Raw genomic sequence first — 22,806 nt, 5'->3', positions numbered from 1 at the left:
ATAATTAGTTTACTGAATAAATGTATAGATTTAGTTTTACCCCGATGTCATATTCTTTTTTTTTTTTTTAATTTTTTTTTTTTAATGTTTATCTTTGAGAGAGAGGGAGAGACAGAGCATGAGCCGGGGAGGGGTAGAGAGAGAGGGAGACACAGAATCCGAAGCAGGCTCCAGGCTCTGAGCTGTCAGCATGGAGCCCGACGCGGGGCTCAAACTCACGAACCACAAGATCATGACCTGAACTGAAGTTAGTTGCTCAACCAACTGAGCCACCCAGGTGCCCCGCCAATGTCCTATTCTTGTTAGACCCCCCTCCCTCACCTTTAAAAAATAACCAAGAGTGTGAAAGGGTAAGAAGGAAGAGTATTTACATACAGTCTCATTGGTAATCTCCACCGTCGGGCATGGAGAACAATCAGAACCTGATCATGTCTGAGACTTTGTCATTTCTAGATGTCCCTCACCCAGTGGTGTCCCCCTTCCCTACTTGTCCAGCTTAATGTTGATTCTCAATCATTATTAGTCCCTCCATTCTTGCTTTACCATTTGGTCAAACCCCGTACCTGGCTAACTTTGCCTATCATGTACCTCCACTCATGTAGCTGGACCTGGGTGACCATTCTGTCATTCAGATCACTTCAGATTCAGAAACAACTAATCTTCCTGATTTCTTCATGTGTTCAGCAACCATACCATGTGACTATAGTCTAGTTTATCTTCCATCCTTCCAGGGGGCGCCTGGGGGCTCAGTCAGCTAAATGTCTGACTCTTGATTTTGGCTCAAGTCATGATCTCACAGTTTGTGGGATCGAGCCCCATTTGGGACTCAGCACTGACAGCACAGAGCCTGCTTGGGATTCTCTCTCTCCCTCTCTCTGTGCTCCTCCCTGCTCACACTGCCCCACTCTCTCTAAAGAAATAAATAAATATTTAAAAAGATCTTCCAGGGGCGCCTGGGTGGCTCAGTCGGTTAAGCGTCCGACTTCAGCTCAGGTCACGATCTCACGGTCTGTGAGTCCGTGAGTTCGAGCCCCGCGTCCGATTCTGTGTCTCCCTCTCTCTCTGCCCCTCCCCCGTTCATGCTCTGTCTCTCTCTGTCTCAAAAATAAATAAACGTTAAAAAAAAAATTAAAAAAAAATGAAATAAAAAGATCTTCCATTCTTCCAGATGCTTTAATTTATACTTATCTCATATATCAGTTATTTCAACATCCAGTACCTTCTCCTGTCCTGTGAGTAAGGAAACCATCCTCCCTGGTCTGAAAGGGACAGTCTCAGTCCGCTCCTATCATCTAGGCCTAGTGACTAATAGCAGTCATATTCATTCTCAAAAGCGTTCATATTTAGATGATAAGTTCAAAATCATCCTACTCTCAGCAGGTAACCAAACCTTTAGAGTTTCCCCATAATGATGACAATTCCATCTGCCCAATTACTCAGGCCCAAAAAGGTCAAAGTCATTTTTGACTCCTCTCTTTCTCTCACATCATACACTGTCAGAAAATCCTATCAGCTGTACCCTAAAATACATATTTCACTCCACTTCTCTCTGTACTGATTCGAGCAACCATCATCATTTTGTACATGAATTATTGTAATGGCCTCCCAATTGGCCTTCCTGCTCCTGAACTTCATCTTTTTCAGTCATATTCAGGACGAGGCATTTGGAAAGTGCCTGAAATGTACAGATTCTCAATAGATGCAAGTTACAGATGACGAGGGACCATAGCCTCCCATTTTAAGCATTTGCTTCAATATATACTAGAGGCCATTATCTCAAATAATAGAAAGCATGGGCTTCTGTGCTGTGTCAGGCAGTAATATCCATGTTTACCAGTCAGCTGTCCAGCCAAAACATATGGTCCCTTAAAAGACCTCTAAAAGCAGAGGGCAGGGAACATGTGGTCTCTTATCCTGTGACTGGGAAAAGTAATTCCTTCCTCTCTCCTCCCGCATCCCTTTTGCCCACAGTGACATGTCAGTGTTTCTCTCCACCAAGTTCAAAAGCAGAATTTACTGGGCGCCTGGGTGGTTCAGTTGGTTAAGTGTCCAACTTTGACTCAGGTCATGATCTTGAAGTTTGTGAGGTCCAGCCCTGCATTGGGCTCTCTGCTGTCAGCTGGAGCCTGCTTCTGATCCTCGGTCTCCCTCTCTCTCTGCTCCTACCCCAATTGCTCCCTCTCTCAAAAATAAACATTTAGGGGCGCCTGGGTGGCTCAGTCGGTTAAGCGGCCGAGTTCGGCTCAGGTCACGATCTCGCGGTCCGTGAGTTCAAGCTCCGCGTCAGGCTCTGTGCTGACAGCTCAGAGCCTGGAGCCTGTTTCAGATTCTGCGTCTCCCTCTCTCTGACCCTCCCCCGTTCATGCTCTGTCTCTCTCTGTCTCAAAAATAAAAATAAACGTTAAAAAAAAAATAAATAAATAAACATTAAAAAAAAAAAAAAAAGCAGCATTCCCTGAGTCCATCTCTCACAAAATGCAACCCTCACACTGGAAGAGGGAAAAAAATTAGGAAAACTCACCAAGCCTGGAACTTGAACTTGTATAAAATATACATTCAACCATAAAAATGTATCTGGGCCGTTTTTTAAACTATAAAGAATAAAACCAAAATTCAAGGGAAGAGTTGAAAAATGAAAGAGAAATGCAGCAAAACATCTAGAAGAGAAACATGGATGGGAGTAAAGGATTTCACAAACACACACACACACACACACACACACACACACACACACACAGAGCCCTGATTGCATTCTACAGAGGACACCCTCACACCGTCATCTTCCTTCTGGGTGATTTGTCACCTTCAGTGATCCTGCCCCCATATTCACATCTTTGTATAGTCCCCTCCCACATCGAGTGAGGGTTGCCTATGTGATCAACAGGATGCAGACAAAGTGGCATGTCACTTCTGAGGCAAGGTTCTAAAGGACACTGTGGCTTCCGCCTCTCTCTCTTGGATTGGTTGCCCTGAGGGAAGCCAGTCGCCACATTGAGAGGCTCACCCTGCAAGGAATTGAGGCGCCTGCCAATAGCCATGTGAGTGTGTCTGCCTGGGAGCAGATGCTTCAGGCCTGGCCAAGCCTTCAGGTGCCTGAGGCCTGGCTGAGAGTTGCTGTGCCACCTCAAGAGAGAACCTGAGCCAGAAGTGCACACATGAGCTGCTCCTGACGCTCAGAAATGGTGTGAGATAGTAAACATTTGTTGTTCGAAGCCACCAAATTGTGGGTTATTTGCTAGGCAACACTAAATAATAAACTGCCTGCAAGCGTGTGACTCTGTAGCAATTTCCGAAGAACTGAATTGGGAAGGGGCACTGGTCCCACTATTTTCATTTATGCACAAGCAGTTTGCTGGATACCCTCTGAAATTCTGGACATCCACATATTGAGCAGACAGAAGTCTAACACAGTTACTTAGAAAAAACAAACCCAGAAAAACAGCATCACTTCCTTGGGACATTTTCATCCCTTTTATCACTTCCCTCATTTATGTGGATGCGTTCCCCTTCCGCAAGTTCCTCTGGCTGTAAATCTAGAGCCTCTTAAATGGTGACAGTGTCGAAATTTCCCTGGCAGCTCTTTCTTTTCTTTTTTTAAATGTTTATTTATTTATTTTGAGAGAGAGAGAGAGAGTGAGAGTGTGAGCGGGAGAAGGGCAGAGAGGCAGGGAGACAGGGAGACCGAGGATCCGAAGCAGGCTCTGCATTGACAGCAGAGAGCCCAATGCAGGGCTCGGACCCACAAACCGCAAGATTGTGACCTGAGTCGAAGTCAGACACTTAACTGACTGAGCCACCCAGGTGCCCCCCTGGCCAGCTCTTCCTTCTGTAACTCTATGTTCAACTTGAATTTCATTCCAGCATTATAACTTTTGCTGTCTTTGCTGCAATTTCATCCTTGTTGTCCAATTTCCTCTTAATTACTATTATTTTTTTTAATGCCACGGGTTGGTGTAATAGTCCGACCCATTTTTGACCTTTGACTGATGACTGTAAGGGTAGGGCTAACCGGTAGCCTTAAGAGATAACATCTTTGTTTTAACACCATAGGTTAAGAGATAACAGCCTTATCCTATCAATCAAGGGATGGATTAGCGCTTGATTGGATTGGGGCAAGGGCCTGTTTGAACTGTTTCCACCTGGGAACTATTCCTTTGTTCTGTTCCCAGGTGATAATAAGATGATGTGGTAGGCTATAAAAATTCTGTACTCTGGGGCTCCTGGGTGGCTCAGTCGGTTGAGCGTCCGACTTCAGCTCAGGTCACGATCTCACGGTCTGTGAGTCCGTGAGTTCGAGCCCCGCGTCGGGCTCCGGGCTGATGGCTCGGAGCCTGGAGCCTGCTTCCGATTCTGTGTCTCCCTCTCTCTCTGCCCCTCCCCCATTCATGCTCTGTCTCTCTCTGTCTCAAAAATAAATAAATGTTAAAAAAAAAAAAATTTCTGCACTCCGGCTGTTCGAGACTGCACTCTGGTCAAGAGTGTCGGTCCCGACTGATCGGTTTGCCTTGCCTCTCATTGCAATAAACTTTGTTGTGACTGTCACCGGTGCCCGTAGCATTCTGTTTCAGGAGTCGTGTGGATGCAACAATGACAGCTTTTAAGCTCCACCAGTCTTCCTTCTCCTCCTGCCCTACGTCTGGGCAAGCTGATGTGAAAGCCCAGGTAATCCCCCCCCCCCTTTGACTCTGGAGGGAATTTCAAGTCACACAAGCCCATGAGCCCACATGTCAGTCCCACCCCTTAAGCCCAATAAAACCCTTAAGCCAGTCTTTTCAGGGCTCTCTTAAGCCGTTTTGGGACTTGCATGGAAACTATCCCTGTTCGCTCCAGAAAGCCTCATTAGATGAGTGATAAACCCTCTTTGTGCATGTGGGGTGCCATCACTTTTGACACCCAAACCCAATTTTGAATGGGAAGTCCATCTCCTTTCTTCTGGGTAATGTCAAAGATAAACCCAGCTGGGGTGCCTGGGTGGCTCAGTCGGTTAAGTGTCTGACTTCTGCTCAGGTCATGATCTCACGGTTCATGAGTTCGAGCCCTGCAACGGGCTCTGTGATGATGGCTCGGAGCCAGGAGCCTGCTTCAGATTCTGTGTCTCCCTCTCTCTCTCTGCCCCTAACCCACTCGTGCTCTGTCTCTCTCAAAAATAAAATAAAAAAAAAACAAACATTAAAAAAAAAAAGATAAATACAGCCAGACATTAGTTAAGGTGGTGAAAATAGACTTTATCCAGTAGTTACTGACAGTAGAGGAAAGGGTTGAGCTCTATTCTAATTTGTGCAGAAGTGATAGGATTTTTGTAAAGTTTATTTATTTTGAAAGAGAGAGGGAGAGAGTTGGGAGTGGCAGAGAGGGAGGAAAGAGAACATCCCAAGCAGACTCTGAGCAGCTCCCTATGTGGGGCTCAATCTCATGAACCGTGAGATCATGACCTAAGCCAAAATCAAGAGTTGAATGCTTAACTGACAGAGCCACCTATGTGCCAGGAGGTAATAGAATATTTTAAAAGGAGAATGTGGTGGGGGAAAGCAGAGGCTCAAGTAGAGTCAGAGAAGTGAAATATTAAAAAGTATAAATGCGATTAGGTCAGCTGCAGCTGTAATTATTTAATTTAGAATTCTATCCTCGCACAGAGACTGGGAGACAGAGGCCCTATCCTTCCTGATGGATACACTTCAAGGAAATGGCTTTCAGGTTCTTGAAGAGACACTTCTGAGTTGGTGGTACATGTACATCTCAAAGGGACAGAGGAAGAATTCCTAATCAGTAAATGTTCTAAGAAAAGGAAGTTAGGGGCCTATCGCTATTGGCTGGCACAAACAGCAAATTCTGGCAGAGTTGAGTTTTTTGGCCCAACATTTTAATGGTGTGTGTGTGTGTGTGTGTGTGTGTGTGTGTGTGTGTGTGTGTGTGTGACTGGCAGGCAGGGTAGGGAGGTGGGCATGGGAGTGGCTGGGGTCATCCCAGGGACACAGCCTGATGCCGGTAGATGCCATACTAGAGTTTGTCTCCCAGCAGAGGTCCGGATGGAATTACTATGTGCTGAGAGTTCTGCAATTCTCAGTAACCAAAACAGTTTACCAATGGGAGTCAAAGAGCCCACACAACTCCAACTGTTGCTCTCTCAGTGTGAACTGAGTAACAGATTTAGTGACGGATTACCGGCAGACTTTGAAAGAAGGGATGTGACTTGTCACTGATCATGATGTGCAGCCGTTATTAGTGATTTGTAGACTGAAGACCTAGCAGCTGAGATTCTACTTCATGCAATTCCTCAGTTAATATAAAGTGGTAGCTGAAATTGGAATCATATTGTTGTGGGGCCAGTGTTATTTAACTAAACCATAGTGACTGAAATTCACACATACCTGAACTGTGCAAAAGACTGCCGGTTAAGGATATTGCTGTCACATACGGGAATTTAAGTTCTGCAAATTTAAAATAATGTGAATAAATATTTCAAAGTTATATGTTATATACAAAGTTTAAAATAATGAAATTCTCTTAATATTTTAAAAAAATTGTTGGGAGTCATAGATTTTTAAAACTCTTGAGCAGCAAATTGAGGTCAATATTTGTTTTACTACTATACAAAATCCCCTTTACCTTAAACACACAAAATTTAACTCTATCACATGTCAAGTCTCCTGTAAATGTTGCGTATGTGTTTTGAAACATTCATTTTGTGATCTCCAGACTTGTGTCGCTACTTTAATATTCAGTGTTGTTAAAATTAAAAATCTTTCTTTTTTTAACCAACTAATATTTACTTAGGAGTAGTATTCGACCTTGTGCTGTAAAACATGCCTGAAAATTGATAGCTTTGGAATAAAATTTTGATTAAAAAATTTTTGTTTAAATCTTTATTTTTGAGAGAGAGAGAGAGAGGGAGAGAGAGTTCGAGCAGGGGAGGAACAAAGAGAGAGGGAGACACAGACTCTAAAGCAGGCTCCGGGCTCTGAGCTGTCAGCACAGAGCCTCACACGGGGCTTGAACTCACAAATTGCGAGTTCATGACCAGAGACCAAGTCAGAGCTTAACCCACTGAGCCACCCAGCTGCTCCAAATTTTGAATTTTAATACAATTCAAGTTTGATGGATTATGCAGTTGAATTGGTAGCTGAATTCTGTTAAATGCTCAGAAAATATGAAGTAGAATTAAAACAAAATTTCTGTATCCTATTGGTAGATTTATGCTCTTTCAGAATGCACTCACTACACTTATTCCAATGGGAAAATTAGTACTCAATTATCTAGAGAGTAAATCTTGTCTTATTTTCACTTACACATTCTAATACACCACCCACAATATGTGGGTTCCATTGTTTTGGGTTTTGTTGAATCCTGGTTTAAAAAAAATAGTTTCAAAAAAACTTAACAAAACTTTTATAAGAGACATTTTGGAACAGTTGGGGAAATTTGAATATGGACTTGATATTAAATGGTTTTTATGGAATTAGTGTTAAATAGTATAGGTGTGATAATGTTATTGTGATCTCGCAGGAATATGCCCTTAATCTTAGATGATACATGATGACATATTCAGGGCTGGTGTCATCATAAATGACTACACATCTAGATAAAGCAAACATGGCAAAATATTAACAGCTGTTGACTCTATGAGAGTTGTATTGTGTCCGCTCATTAAATTCTTTCGAATGTCCTATTTATTTGGAAGTATCAATAAGAAAGAGCCGGGACATAAACTGACCAAGAAAATGTTTACCTTCTTTACCGAAAACATGCTAGAATAGTCACGTCCTTAAAATGCCATTTTTGTAAAATGTCAGAAGATGGTGCACAGCCATCTAACGGAGATCAGGCTGTGTGTGATAGTCGTTTTCTTTCGGTTTGTATTTTTATTCATCTACAATTTTTGCGTATTGCAAGTAATTTTGAGAAGCTGGCACCATCATATTTTATCATTACTACTACAACCAACACGCCCAGCTCCAAGCTGCCGTGCCTTCCTGTGGGAAACTCTGCGGCCAAGGGCTTGTTTTCCTCCGCAACGCTCGCTCGGCTCGAAACGTCTCGAGACTTTAGCCCACGAGTCTGGGCTGGCCGAAGGTCGGCCTCACGCCCCCTCGCGGTTATAGCCTACGCGGCTCGGCACCCCCCTCCCCCTCTAGGGCCGGGCGGGGGGGGCGGTTCCTGCCGCGGGGCCTGATGGGAAGCGTTTTCCGGGTCTGCGGTTTGCACCGCGCGGGAGCCGGGGGGAAGGGGTGGGGAGGGCGGGAGTTCTGGCGCATGCGTCGCCCGCGCGCGGCCTGCCCCTGGGCGAGGCAGGGGCTGGAGCGCAGTTGGGGAGCGGCGGCTGCGGAAGGGCGGGGCGTGGGCCTCGGATCCGTGCCCGCGGGAGTGGCCGTGCAGGCGGATCCGGATCAGATCTTTGTACGCTTACCGGAGCCTGATGGTTTTCAAAAAGGCCGCGATGGCGTTGGCCCTCCTGTTCTGAGGCCGCCGCGCGCTCGGCGATGCAGGGAATCCTCACCCTTCTGCTGTAACAGATTAGGAAATGGAGTCTCAGGCCCGCGAGTGCCTCGGATCGTGCAGCCCCGCGGGAGGTGGCGCTAGGAGGCGCGTCCACAACTGCCTCCTCCCTAAGAAATGATTCTGCCTAAATCCGGCTTTGTGTCCGACCCAGTACTGAGCCAGAGGGTATCGCTGTCAAGTATAACGTAGACTCCGCTTTATTGTGGGGCACTGGTATTTTGGGGATTCTTGGTGTCGTGAGGTTTCCTGGGTCACTCTTCATAATGGTTAGTTCTGGGCCTGGTCTGAACGAACTGTCCAGCCTGTGGTCCTAGTTTGGGGTTTTTGAAGGACCAGCCCAAGATTCTGGGGCCCAGGGAGCTCCAAGATTTGAGACCCTAATGGTAGGTTACAACTAAAATGATTTTGTCCCTGACATTCGTGTCCTGATTCCTAGGAACCAAGCTCTTGTAAAGAGGAATCCCACCTGTAAGATCGCCAGTCTGAATGGCGATCCCGGACCAGGGCTGCAGAGCAGAGGAGGGCGAGGCAGAGAAAGAGCAGACTGTAGATTTGCAGGGCTAGTAGCAGTATGTGATCCTTGTGTTGTGCAAGCCACCCTTCAACCTTGACAATCTGAGGTCTGAGCCAGGTTTTAGGAGAGGTGAGTAAGGGCTAAGGCCAAAGGGCAAGCCTGCCAAGGAAAGGTCACTTCATTTGCAGGTTTGAGAGAGGATGGTCTGGGAGAAAGAAATACCACCTACCACCAAGAAAATTCTTTTTTTTTTTTTTGCGGGGGGGTTGGTGACGGCATTTTTCTTTTATTGAAGTATAGTTGACATACATTATATTGGTTTCAGGCGTACAATATAGTAATTTGACAATTGTGTACGGTACAAAATTCTCACCACGGCAGGTGTAGTTACCCTCTGTGGGTGACACTGGTTTTCAACCCACCAAGAAAATTCTGAGACCTCTCTAACAGACTTTGATGTCTTTCAAATGCTCCACCCTTTTCAGATCCTGAGGGGCCCTTATGCCACATGCGGCATTGACAGATGTGTTGCATCCTCTCCTCTGACTTCGCAGACTCAGAAGGTAGTGCAGGAAAGAACTTCTGGGTTACCTGTTTCTGCCTACAATGAAAGATGAAAAACACTGAGCCAGAGAGGGTAAATGTCAGGGTCCTCCTGTTCATGTGCGGTCTAACCAATAGTCGGATTTTCAGATACAGTTAAGTCAAAACGGGCTTCCATCAAAAGACAGAAACTACTGTCGAGGTAGTTAAGGACCAAAGGATGTTCTCCTACAGGAGGACATTTTATCCAGCTAGTGAGTGGAGTTTTATAGGTGAGAGAATCCAGGGAGGTGCAAAGTAGGTCAGATCTCTTGTGATTATTTTTTCTTTCTTCTCCCCTAGCTCCACCTTTGTAGTTCCCTACATGTTTCCTAGTTCCGTAGAAAATGAATAGATCTCAGGTGAGTTGTTTATTTTCCCTATTTTGTTTACTGTGACTGTATGAGGCTTTTAAGGGTCAATAGGTTAGAATGGAAATATAGAAATAGATGAAAATCAGCTTCAGGGAAAATAGCCAGGAGCGCATCAATATGAGGACAAAGTGGTGTGCAGAAATGTGCAGGTTTTATATTACAGCCAAATCTGTCCGATTCTTCTGATAGTCGTAGCAAAAATGCAGACATTTTCTGTTGCATGGTTTGAATTGGCCCCTGAAGAAACTGTCATGCTAATTCCTCAGAAGACATAAGAGTTCTTAAAAATGTTCCTGTCTTGTTCTTCCTGTGTAACATAGTAAATAATCTTTCAGTTACTATGAGAAGTAATGCAGTCTGCTGCCTATAATTGCTCCTCAAGGGAAGCAGGACACTTGTGCTAAAGGAGAACTCAGTCAGTCCAGGTTTCTAAAGGCCAAAACACCATGGTGCCATAGACCTCTTTCTTTTTTTAAAAAATGTTTGTTTATTTATTTTGATAGAGCATGCGCAAGTAGGGGAGGGAGAGAGAGGATCCAAAGTAGGCTGGAAAGCGCGGGACTTGATCCCATGAACTGTGAGATGGTGACCTGAGCTGAAATCAAGAGTTTGATGCCTGACCCACTGAGCCACCCAGGTATGCTCCCACCCCCATCGACCTTTTTCTGCCTAATCCAGGCATAGAACCAGGGATGTCTCCAAAAAGAATGGATTATACCACCTTCAGATAATCTTTAATGCTATGTATAGAGTGTGCAACAGATGGGTTAAAGGTATTTTCTGGCAAATGTTTCCCCATTTCCGTATTTCAAACCAAATCACTGTTGGATCTGTCTGGTAAGGGACATTAGTGATCTTATTATGGCAAATGTCATGGATACTTTAGTACTGAAGTTACTTTAATTAAGGTAATGCTCAGTGAATTGAGCATTCTGTCCAGTTTTTACGTTCATGTCCAGTCTCTCCTAGAAAGTCTTGTTGGTTGTTTTCTGGTCTATTCCTCCTTCTGTAATTCTTTTCTGTCCTCTCAGTAGAGTCTTCTTCCTCTTTTTGCCTCTTATTGTTTCTCCCACAGTGTCTGTTATTGATCTCCTCACTCTCCAGTGATTGTCCTCACTCTCCTGGTCTTGCTGACTAATCTGTTCTCTCTGGAGATGTACCATTTGCTGGGATGCTTGAATCTGGCTCTCTGGTCCAGCCCTCTCCCCTATCTTAGACCTTAATGGCCAACTGTGAATGGCTCGTCTAAAGGCCCTTCAAACTCTATAGATCCCCCCCGCTGCCCTGCCACCCTTCTTTATTTCCTACTAAATGTTATTACCAGCCAGCTCATCATCCAGGTAACAAACATAGCTTTTGTTCTAAGTGCTGGCCTTTGCCTGCAACCTACACATCCAGTTGGTAAATAAATTTTGTTACTTTCAAGTTGTTAATGTTTCTTTCTTTCTTCTTTTTTTTTTTTTGAAATTGAAATTAAGTGCACAAATCGGAAGGGTACAACTTGAATTTTTCGTACACTATGCATCTGGGTGGCTATCACCCAGGTCAGAATAAGGGTCATTTTCTGCAATGCAGAAGAATTCCTTTGTGTTCTTTCCAAGACAGTACTTGCCCACTCTCACTCGAGGGGAACCATTATTTTGATTTCTATTAACATTTATTAGTTTTGTCTTATTTTAAACTTCATATAAATAGAATCATGCAATATATGTTCTTTTGTGTCTCATCTGACTTCTTTTACTGAGTGTTACGTCTGTAACATCATCCGCGGGTAGCACTAGTTTTGTTTTTTTCCCACTGTATGACTCTACCACAGTTCATCCATTCTGCTCTAGATGGATATTTGGGCTGTTTTTAATTCTGGCTTTTGTATATGTCTTTTGGTGTACATATGCACTTGATTCTGAGGAATATAAACCTAGAAGTGGAATTGATGGGTCATAGAACATATGTCTGTTTGGCTTTGACAGATTTTGCCAGTGGTTCGACAAAATAGTTGTACTACTCTACCTTCCCACCAGCCATCCCCCAGTCCTGTTGCACTGTATCCTTGACCCTTGACAGCATTTGATATTGTTTGTGAGGTTTCTTTTGTTTTCATTTTCTTTCTTTTCTTTTCAGTATTTGGTGAGTGAATGTAGTGGTATCTCATTGTGATTTTAATTTGCACTTCTCTGAAGGCTGATGATGTTGAGCATCTTTCCATATTAACTGACCATTCTGATATCTTTTTGTTGAAGTGTGTTTCAGTCTTGTCCATTAAAAATTTTGGTAGCTTGTCTTTGCTGTGTTAACTTGTAGGAATTCCTTGTATGTTCTTTATAGGAGTCCTTTGTTGGATACATGTACTGCAAATATCTTCTTTGAGACTTTGTCTGAATTTAATCAAGTCCAGTTTGTCGATCTTTAATTGTTAGTGCTCTTTGTGTCCTGCTTAAAAAATCTTTGCCTGTCCAGAAGTCATAAGGGAATCCATCTGTGCTTTCTTCTAAAAGCTCGAATTGTTTTACTTTCACATTTAAGTGTATGATCCATTTTGAATTATTATATATAAATGCATACACATGTATCTTTCCCTGTCTCTTTTTTTGTCATGAGCTATGGCTATCCCGTTCCTGTAGTACCTTTTATGAAAAAGACTTCCTTTCCCACGAGAATTTTGTTGAAAATCAGGTGACCATGTATGTGTGTGTCTCTTTTTGGATTCTTATTTCTCTTCAGTTGTCTCTTTATCTAGCCTCATGCCAATACTACCCTGCCCTTATTATTGTAGCTTTATAAAAAGTATTCATATCTGTGGGAATATGTTTTTTACTTTCATTCTTCAAGATTTGTCTTGGCTACTTTAAGTCCTTTGTATTTCCATATAAACTTTATAATAATCTTTGTCAACTCCCCCCCCCCCCCCCCCCGCGCCAATCTGTTGGAATTTGGTATGACATTGAATCTATAGATTGATTTGGCAGACTGGTCATATTAATAAAGACTTGAATTTTCTTTTTTTTTTTTTTTTTTAAGTTTATTTATTTTTGACAGAGAGAGAGGCAGAGAATGAACAAGGGAGAGGCAGAGAGAGATGGAGACACAGACTCGGAAGCAGGCTCCAGGCTCTGAGTTGTCAGCACAGAGCCTGACGCGGGGCTCAAGCTCACAAACTGCAAGATCATGACCTGAGCTGAAGTCAGATGCTCAACCAACTGAGCCACCCAGGTGCCCCAAGACTTGAATTTTCAATTCATGAACATGACATTTTTCTTCATTTAGGCTCTCTTTTTCTCAGCACTGTTTGATAAATTCTATATATACGTCTTGTCCTTTTTTTTATTAGAATTATCCTTAGTTGAATATTTTTCTCCTTATTTGGGTGCTGCTGATATATAGAAATATAGTGAATTTTTGTATATTGAACTTTTTTTAGTGACCTTACTGTGATGTCTCTCCCAATAGGATGGAGGTGAAAGAATTCACCAGAGGCAGAACAAAGGAGATAGAAGTTTATCAAATACACCCCAAGGGAGTAGAGGGCAGGACAGCAAAGCAGAGGTTGTCTGCAATAAGGCAGTGGTGGGGGCTGTATTTAAAGGGGAAAAGTGAGAAGGTAGGGGACAAATGGAATTTTCCCTTTCTTGGTAACTCTGCGTGGTTGTAACTAGCCCACTGATTAGTTAAGGCCTATGGATATTTTGAGGCGTGTCATCTAATGAGACTGTTTGTATTCAGCCAGGGGATTGGGGTCCCCCTGGGCCCTTTCTATATTCATTGTTCAAGGCTGTTGCCTAAATGTGGCCTCTACACTTACCATTTATTAACTCATATTTCATCTGTAAATTATTTTGGATTTTCTACCTACACAACTATGTTGTATGGACATTTTTTACTTTTTCTTTTGTCTTTTTTTAAAATTAAAAAAAAAAATTTTAGAGAGAGCTTGCGAGTGGGGGGAGAGGGGCCGAGGGAGAGAGAGAGACAGAAAGACAGAGAGAATCTTAAGCAGGCTCCATGCTCGGCACAGAGCCCAATGTGGGGCTCTCTCCCATGTCTCTGAGATCATGACTAGGGCCAAAATCAAGAGTTGGATGCTCAACTAACTGAGCCACTGGGGTGCCCCCATTTAATAGATTTTTGTTCATTTAAAAATTTATATTTTTTTATTTTGTCTCTTTATTTCTGTGGCTAGGAGCTATAAAGTACTATGGAATAGAACTAGTCCATCCTTGCTTTCTTTCCAGTCTCAAGGGAAAGTTTTTAATATTTTATCACTTTGTTTGATGTGTGCTGTATGTTTTTTTGGTAGATATTCTTTGGGAAGTTTCCTTCTGCTCCTAGTTTGCTGAGCGTTTTTATCATCCAATGGGTGTTGATTACTGAGGTGATTATATACGGTTTTCTCCTGTGTTCTTTTAATGATTGATATTAGCATGTTGGTTGAGGTAAATCTATTAGTGCTTGATTTTCAGATGTTAAACCAGGAAAAAAATCCCCCCTGGCCTTTTTATTCTATCACCTTTAAATATGTTTCATGATAAGTTGTCTACAGTTTTTGTCTTTGTCTTTGTTCATGAGAGAGACTGTTATTTTCCTTTCTTATAATGTCTTTGTCAGGTTTTATGTCAATTTTATACTGGCCTCAAAAAACTTGTTACTGATTTCCTCACTACCTCATCTCTGGAAGTGTTTGCGTAAGATTGGTATTATTTATTTTTTATTTATAAAATTAAGTGAATTTATCTAGGGTCTGGATTTTCTTTATGGAAATTTGAAAAAATATTTATTTTTAAGAGAGAGACACAGAGTGCAAGTGGGAGAAGGGCAGAGAGAGAGAGAGGGAGTCACAGAATCCAAAGCAGGCTCCAGGTTCAGAGCTGTCAGCACAGAGTTTGATGGGGCTGGAACTCATGAACCGTGAGATCATGACCTGAGCTGAAGTCAGACACTTAACTGACTGAGCCACCCAGGCTCCCTTCTTTCTGGAAAATTTTAAAGTATAGATTTAACTTCTTTATATTAAGGAAATCTTCCTTTAGAACACGATAAAAGTTGTGGTTGATTCTTCCCAGTTTGTCACTTGTCATCCCCAAGTGGGAGTAGGTGCTTTTTGTTCCAGCGAAAAGCATGGCTCACACACACCAGTTCAGTTAACCAGAGTCCCACAAAGGGTTACTCACAGTTTGCTTTGCTTTCCAGCTCTTTCTCCCTGGACTGATCTTCTGGGAGGGAGCCAACAATGGTGTTAATTTAGCATCCTGCTATGAACTAAAAACCTTAAAACCCTATCTTCTCCCTTCGTTTTTTTTTAGTCAAACTCAGCAGTGCCCTCCATTGCTGAATCCAGTGGTAAAAGGCTTCTTCTTACGTGCTCTTTTAGTCACTTTTGACACCACTGGCTACTTTTTCCTTCTGATTTCACTTGATTCACTTGGCTTTCACACTCTGTTAATATTCCTTCTCTCTCATTTGCTCGTTCCTCCTTTTCTTCCTACCTCTGAATGTTGGTGTGCCCTAGAGCTCAGTCCTTGGTCCTGGTCCTTCCTCTGTCTGAGCACCCCCTCTCCTTGACGGTCTCGTCTGTTCTCATCTGCTGATAATCTCTGGCCTGCAGATCTCTTCCTGCACTTGAGATGCATGTATCTAACTGCTCTCTGTCTCCACTTGAATGTTTTATAGACTCAAGGTCAGTGTAACTAAAATTGACTTCCTGGGCTTCCCCTCCCAAACCAGCCCCCTCTGGTGCCTTCTCCTTGTTTAATAGCAGACTCTTTGGAATCATCCTTGACCTTTTAAAAATTTTTTTTTTAATTTTTCTTGTGCTCCATATCTTCTTTGTCAGCACAACCACTGGGCCCTGTATCTAACATGTATCGAAAGTGTGACCTCTTCTGATCTTCTCTGCTGCAGCTACCCTCACCAGGCCAGAATAATTGATCTGCTGTTGTCTAGATTATAGAAATAGTTACAGAGCAGAGCAGGTCTTGCTGCTTCTCAATCCTGGCCCCTCCACACAGCATCCACAGTGCTCTTTGTAGAATATGAGTCAGGTTCTTTTAGGTCGCTCCTCTGTTCAGCATCTACATTTTTCTGAGTAAAAGCCCAAGTTCTTATAGTGGCTTATGTGGCTCATTTTTGATCCATTTTGATCTCACTTCCTTAGCCCCTTGATCACTGTGCTCTAGCCCTGCTTGCTTTCTTGCTGTTCTGGAAACATACCATGCGCAATGCCACCTTCATCCTTGTACCAAATGTACTTCCAAATGTGCTTTACTCAGGGAGCCTGGTGGTGCACTCCCATTCCTCCTCAGGGCTTGGCTCAAAGGTCACTGCTCAGTGAGGTCTAGGCAAACTCCCAGCTTAAAATTGCTACGCTAACCCCCAGTGTTCGCATCGCCTAATTTTGGTCTACTTTGTTTTTTGTTTTTTTTAATTAAAAAAACACTTTTTTTTTTTTTTAACATTTATTTATTATTGGGAGACAGAGAGACACAGATTGTGAGCAGGGGAGGGGTATAGAGAGGGGAAGACACAGAATCTGAGGTAGGCTCCAGGCTCTGAGCTGTCAGCACAGAGCTTTACGTGGGTCTCGAACTCACAAACTGTGAGATCATGACCTGAGGGGAAGTCAGTTGTTTAACCAACTGAGCCACCCAGGTGCCCTGGTCTACTTTGTATTTTTAACATAGCACTTTTCGTCTAACCTACTCTACGGTTTCTTTATTATTATATAGTTTACCCTCTGTTTTCCCCTTTCTGAATCAATGTAACCCCCCCCCCCCCCACCAACCCCTGAAGGCTAGAGGAGGTGAATTTTGTTTTTCACTGTTGTATCCCAAGTACCTAGGACAGTGGCACATAGTGTTGAAAATCATTAAATGGGGTGAGCCACCTGTGTGGCTCAGTTGGTTAAGTGTCCAATTTTTGTTTTCAGCTCAGGTCATGATCTGACAGTTTGTGAGTTCAAGCCCCATGCAGAGCTTTGCACTGACAGCATGGAGCCTGCTTGGGATTCTCTGTCTCCACCCCTCCCCGCCCCACACTCTTCCTTGCTTGTGCTCCTGTGCTCTCTCTCAAAATAAATACATAAACATTAAACAAAACAAGAAGTGCCCACTTTGTTCTTTTCTAGGAAATTAGTAATTTGGATGTTGGTTACTTTTCTTTGACCTAGTTTTTAATTTGGAGACCATCTCATGAGTTAATGACTTTTTGGTAGAGATTATATTTTTCATTTCGGTTTTATATGTCATAATCAGACAAAGTAGGTTATAAAACCTCTTTTATAGAATTTATAGAATTTAATAATATTTTCTCTGAAACCACAGTATAACAGAACAATTATAAGCGGATCTTTATCGTCAGATGACCCGATTCCAGTTAAGGATGACCTTAGAAAGTCAATAACTTTTTTCTGTCTCAATGTTCCTATCTGTTAATTGGGGGGAAATAATACCTATGTTATAGGTTTGCCCTGAATATGAAATAATATATATTTAAAATATTCTGTGAAAGGTACTCTTCCAAGTAAGTGCCTGTTGAATTTTAGCTGTCATTTATTACCTGACACAAGGGTTAAATAAACTCCACTTGATACTTGTCCTTTTTTTTTTTTTTTAATTTTTTTTAATGTTTATTTAATTTTGAGACAGAGAGAGACACAGCATGAGCACGGAAGGGGCAGAGAGAGAGGGAGACACAGAATGTGAAGCAGGCTCCAGGCTCTGAGCTGTCAGCACAGAGCCCGATGCGGGGCTCGAACTCACAAACTGTGAGATCGTGACCTGAGCTGGTCGGACGCTTAACTGACTGAGCCACCCAGGCGCCCTGATACTTGTCCTTTCTTATTGATAGAGATACATTGTCTCTCACTGTAATTGTGGTTTGTTTGTTTTCTTTAACCAAATTATTCTGTAATTATGGCAATTTTTAAAAACCTGTTTGGATGCATGTAGATTTAACTTAAATGTTGATTAATTTTTGTCATTTATCATCATTACATGATGTCTGTCTTTGCCCTACTGAAAGTAAAGGCTGTAAATTGTAGTTAATCTGATATAAATAAAGCCATGCTTGCCTCCCTTTTATTTGCATTTTTTGGTAACATTTTGTTCATTCCTTCATTTTTCACCATTCCTTACCACTTTCAGATTTATTTTTTTATAAACAACAAATGTCAGCATTTTGGTTTTTTTGATCACCATGTCAATCCGTCTTGGATAAGAAATATATCCATTCACATTTTCTGCAATAATCCATATATTTGGTTTTATATATCCATCTTAGTTTGCTAAATATTATATTTTAGCATAACACAAATATATACCACAATTTTATGCTACTAATTGTACATTTTCAGAAACTTTACTTTTTCTGGCTTGTTCAAACTTCTTAATGTTTAATTTTTCTTCTTTGTTAATCTGGTAGACTTCTGATTCTTAATTCTCACAGTTACCAACTTACTGCTGAATATTATAACTGAGCGCATATCTACTGACACATCAGGATTAAGCTTCATGGCTCTTCTGCTGCTCCGTGGTGTAGCAACTGCTACCCTTCCTCCTCCAGCCCCTCTTAGACGATCTTAGAAAGCTTTGGTCTCCTGCACCCCATACCCAGACTCCTACATTTTGCTAACTTATCAGTGTATCATTGGTCCTTCCTTACGGAGAGTCTCTTCTGTTTCAACAGGTCTTTAACATTACGTGGTACATTTCACATCACGTTAATATTATCCATCTAGTTGTAGCTGTGTATCACCAAAAGATCTGTTGTTTCCCACTCCTTCCCCTCCTCTTCACCTTCCCCTTGCTTGAGACTTGTTTGGCATCTTATTTGTACCTCCTCAGCATTTTCTCTGCAGAGATCCCGTAGGTGATTTATTCTTTGAGGCCCTGCCCATTTGAACATATCCGATTTGGGGCCTGTCATATGAAAAGCAATTTATTTGTGTATAGCATTTCTGCATTGAAATTCTTTCTCATAATCTAATTGTGTTTTTGCTTTCACCACTGCAGAGGAGAAATCTAAAGTTAGGATGTATCTCTTTACTTTGTGAGTCAGTGTTCTTTCATCTGGAAGCTTATAAGAGTTTATCTTTGTCATTCAGTGTTATATAAATGTATGCCTCGGTGCATCTTTTTTATTCTAGGTTGGTGGCTGTCTTCCTTCCTTCCTTCCTTCCTTCCTTCCTTCCTTCCTTCCTTCCTTCCTTCCTTCGGATATGTGTGCCCCGTGGGAACATGAGCAGGGGGAGGGGCAGAGGGAAAGAGAGAGAGAATCTTAAGCAGGCTCCACAGATGGCTCAATCTCAGGACCCTGGGATCAGGACCTGAGCCAAAATCAAGAGTCAGATGCTTAACCATTTAACCAACTGAGCCACCCAGGTGTGCCTGGCTGTATCTGCTTTCAAAGCTTTAGATATTTCACTCCATTCTTCTTGCTTGCATGGATTCTGAGAAGTCTATTGTAATTCTTATCATTGTTCCTTTGTAGGTAAGGTGCACCCCCCTCCCCCCAGCCTTCCCCCACCTCCCACTTCTTTGCTTCTTTCAGGATTTTCCCCTTTGTCTTTGATTTTCTGCAGTTTAAATATGATGTGACTAGATGTGGTTTTCTTGGTATTTTTCCCACTTGGTATTGTCTGAACTTCCTGAATCTGTCATTAATTTTGGAATTTTTTGGTCATTGTTACTTCAGATACTGCCTCTGTTCTGCTTCTGGCACTCTACTTATGCATATATTATACCTTTTGATGTTGACCCACAGTTCTTGGATGTGCTATTTTTTTCATCCTCTTTCTGTTCACATTTCAGTTTGTGTAGTTTTTATTGACCTATTTTTAAGTTCACTGGTTTTTTCCTTGTGATGTGCCCATCAAAGGCATTCCTCAATTCTATTACTGTGGCTTTGAATTCTAGCATTTCCTTTTTTTTCTTGGAATTTCTATTTCTCTGCTTATATTACTCGTTTGTTCTTGAATATTGTCTAATTTTTTCATTCAACTCTCTAACATATTAATCATAGTTATTTTAAACTCCCTGTGTCGTACTTCCAACATCTGTGTTGTATCTGAGTCTGGTTCTGATGACTACTTTGTCTCTTCTGTGTGCTTTTTTTGTTGCTTTTTGATATGCTTTGCAATTTTTTTTGAACGCTGGACATGTATCCTGTAACAGAACTGAGATAAATGGGTTTATAATGTGAGGATTTATGTTAATTTGGCTAGGAGATGGGCAATGTTTAATGTTTTTTAAACAGCTGTAGGTACCAGAGTCTTCAAATGTCTTTACTGTCCTTTTTTTTTTTTTTTTTTTTTAATTTTTATTTATTTATTTTGAGAAAGAGCTTGCCCTGGAGCACACGTGCATACGAACATACATGGGCAGGGAAGGCCAGAGACAGAGGGAGAGAGTATCCCAAGCTGACAGCGAGGAGCCATCATGGGGCTTGTTCTCATAAGATCATAGCCTGAGTCAAAATCAAGAGTCCGATGCTTAACCAACTAAGCCACCCAGGCACCCCTAAGTGCCCTTGTTTTTGATTCCCCTCTTGACTTTGGCCTTCTCTGTCTTGAAACTGTATAGCTTTTTCATCTGTTATCTGTTGTTACTGCCCTGGAGCCTGTTGATGTGGTGGGAAGTTGTAGAGAGGGAAGCATTTTGTAATCTTACGATTAACTTTCAGTCTTGTATTGGGCCAGGGTCCTGGTATTCTTATAAGCTGGAACACTGTTACTATTTAATTGTATTTATTTTATGTTTAAATGTGTTCTGTTTTTTTGAGGTATAATTGACAAATACAATTGTAAGATATTTAAAGTGGAGGGGCACCTGGTTGGAAGAGCGTGAAACTCTTGATCTCAAGGATTGTGAGTTCAAGCCCCATGTTGGGTGTGGAGATTACCGAAAAATAGAAACTTTAACAACAACAAAAAATGTGATTCGATGTACATGTACATTGTGAAAGTATTCCCCCATCTAGTTAATTGTTTGTTACATCTGTTCCCTCACATACTTATTTGGTTTTACTTTCTGGTGAAAACATTTAAGTTTTCCTCTCTTAGCAAATTTCAATTACATGGGATAGTGTTACCAGCTATAGTTACCATGTTGTACATTAGATCCTCACTTCATTCATCTTACAGCTGAAAATTTGTAACCTTTTACCAAACTCTCCCTGTTTCCACTACCGGCCAGCCCCTGGCAGTCACTTTTCTACCTTTTGTTCTGGAGTTTGACTTTTTTAAGATTCCACGTATACATGATGCTGGGCTATATTTATTTGTCTTTCTCTGTCTGACTTACTTCATCCAGCATGATAATGATTTCAGAATCTATCCATGTTGTCCCAAATAGGAAGAGTTCCTTCTTTCTCATGGCTGAATCATAGTCCTTAGTGTATGTATGTATACCCCACATCTTTGTCCGTTCATCTGTTGATGGACAACTTAGGTTGTTTCTGTATCTTGGCCATTGTGGGTAATGCTGCAGTGGATATGGGAGTATAGGTATCTCTACAATATCCTGTGTTCTTTCCCTTTGGATATGTACCCAGAAGTGGGATTGCTGGATCATATTTTTAATTTTTAAAAAAGTTTTTTTAATGTTTATTTTTGAGAGAGAGACAGAGCACGAGCGATGGAGGGGCAGAGGAAGGGAGACAAAGAATCTGAGGCAGGTTCCCGGCTCCAAGCTGTCTGCACAAAACCTGACGCGGGACTCAAACTCACAAGCCGTGAGATCATGACCTGAGCCGAAGTTGGGAGGCTTAACTGACCGAGTCACCCAGGCGCTCCCATATTTTTAATTTTTTGAGCATCTTCCATGCTGTTTTCCATAGAGGCTGCACCAATTAATATTTCTACCAATAGTACACAAGGATTCCCTTTCCTCCGCAGCCTCACCAGCACTCAGGTATCTTAGACCTTTGTGTTGTCTAAGCTGCCTTTGTTTTCAGTGGCTCCTGGTAGTTAAGGGCGTGCCAAGAACTGTCAGTGTACCAAAGGCAAGGATCTCAGTTGGCACCTAGATGCAGGCTTATTGGAAGCTGAACCATCAGGCAGCAGCTGGGAAAATATGTAGTTAGGCCCTTTCCAGGGAGAAATTGGAGATGGGCTTTTTTTAATGCTCCCTCTGTGCCAGGCTTGGGTATATACTCATGGGGATGGGATTGTCCTACACCTGTTTAGAGCTGTTTGTTTGCTATAGTCCTGTGAGTCTCATGAATGTAAGTCCCGGTGACTGTCAGAGCCAGGTGATCTGGGGGCTTGTCACTTGGGCAGTAACCATGAAAGCTTGGGTGCCAGATAATATCCAGGGTCCTGCCAGGCAGATACTGGCTCTTTGTGGTGGGTTTTAGGGAGAAGGTGGAGGTGGTGTCATGGTTTCTCTGGCTTTCTGGGAGGATCCAGTTAACTGCCTGCTAAAGTAGATGCCTGGCCTTCAAGTAGCAAAAGTATGCAAATGGGCCTCTTTTGGAAAAAGACTGGGAGATCTTGTTCTTTCTGCATGGAGACGTGGGATGATAGCTTTAGCATCTCAGGAGTCTGTTAAGAACTGTTCTTTGTTTGCTTTATAGTCTTGTGGTTCTTTTTTAAAATCTTTTTTTTAAACGTTTTTATTTATTTTTGAGAGAGAGAGAGAGAGCATGAGCGGAGGAGGGACACAGAGAGAGGGACAGAGGATCCGAAGCAGGCCTTGCACTGCCAGCAGCAAGCCCATGTGGGGCTCGAACACACGAACCGTGAGATCATGACATGAGTCAAAGCTGGACGCTCAACTGACTGAGCCACTCAGGCATCCCTATAGTTTTGTAGCTCTTATGGAAGCAAGCACTGTTGGCTTTCAGAGCTTG

General features: G+C 42.3%; 1 protein-coding gene and 1 long non-coding RNA gene across 11 annotated transcripts in view; one reads left to right on the top strand and one right to left on the bottom strand.

The window, feature by feature from the left end:
- Window positions 1–5,105: 5,105 nt before the first annotated feature.
- The window catches only part of ZNF239 (zinc finger protein 239), a 95,929-nt gene continuing 78,228 nt past the window's right edge, over window positions 5,106–22,806 (bottom strand). Inside the window, exons 3-5 of one of the 2 annotated variants that reach the window (XR_008424870.1) lie at window positions 8,963–9,611; window positions 8,405–8,498; window positions 5,106–6,428 (exon numbers count right to left, since the gene is read on the bottom strand). The gene's annotated coding sequence lies outside the window, so the exon portion shown is untranslated. The remainder of the gene's footprint in view (window positions 6,429–8,404; window positions 8,499–8,962; window positions 9,612–22,806) is intronic. The other variant, XR_008424872.1, reaches the window with a different exon arrangement.
- LOC109264603 (uncharacterized) overlaps window positions 9,462–22,806 on the top strand; it is an 87,323-nt gene continuing 73,978 nt past the window's right edge. For 6 of the 9 annotated variants that reach the window (XR_008424878.1, XR_008424880.1, XR_008424876.1 and 3 more), the window contains exons 1-3: window positions 9,536–9,647; window positions 9,896–9,954; window positions 10,470–10,603. This is a non-coding gene — a long non-coding RNA (uncharacterized LOC109264603). Of the gene's footprint in view, window positions 9,648–9,895; window positions 9,955–10,469; window positions 10,604–13,413; window positions 13,938–17,603; window positions 18,039–22,806 lie in introns of those variants that run through there. The other 3 variants (XR_008424882.1, XR_008424879.1, XR_008424883.1) reach the window with 3 other exon arrangements.

The sequence above is a fragment of the Panthera pardus genome, unplaced genomic scaffold (assembly GCF_024362965.1).
Source record: "Panthera pardus isolate Hobbes unplaced genomic scaffold, ASM2436296v1 HiC_scaffold_22, whole genome shotgun sequence".
In the NCBI taxonomy this organism is placed as follows: Eukaryota; Metazoa; Chordata; class Mammalia; order Carnivora; family Felidae; genus Panthera; species Panthera pardus.
Note: the sequence above shows the minus strand (reverse complement) of the source record. Positions and strands in the feature narration are given on the sequence as shown.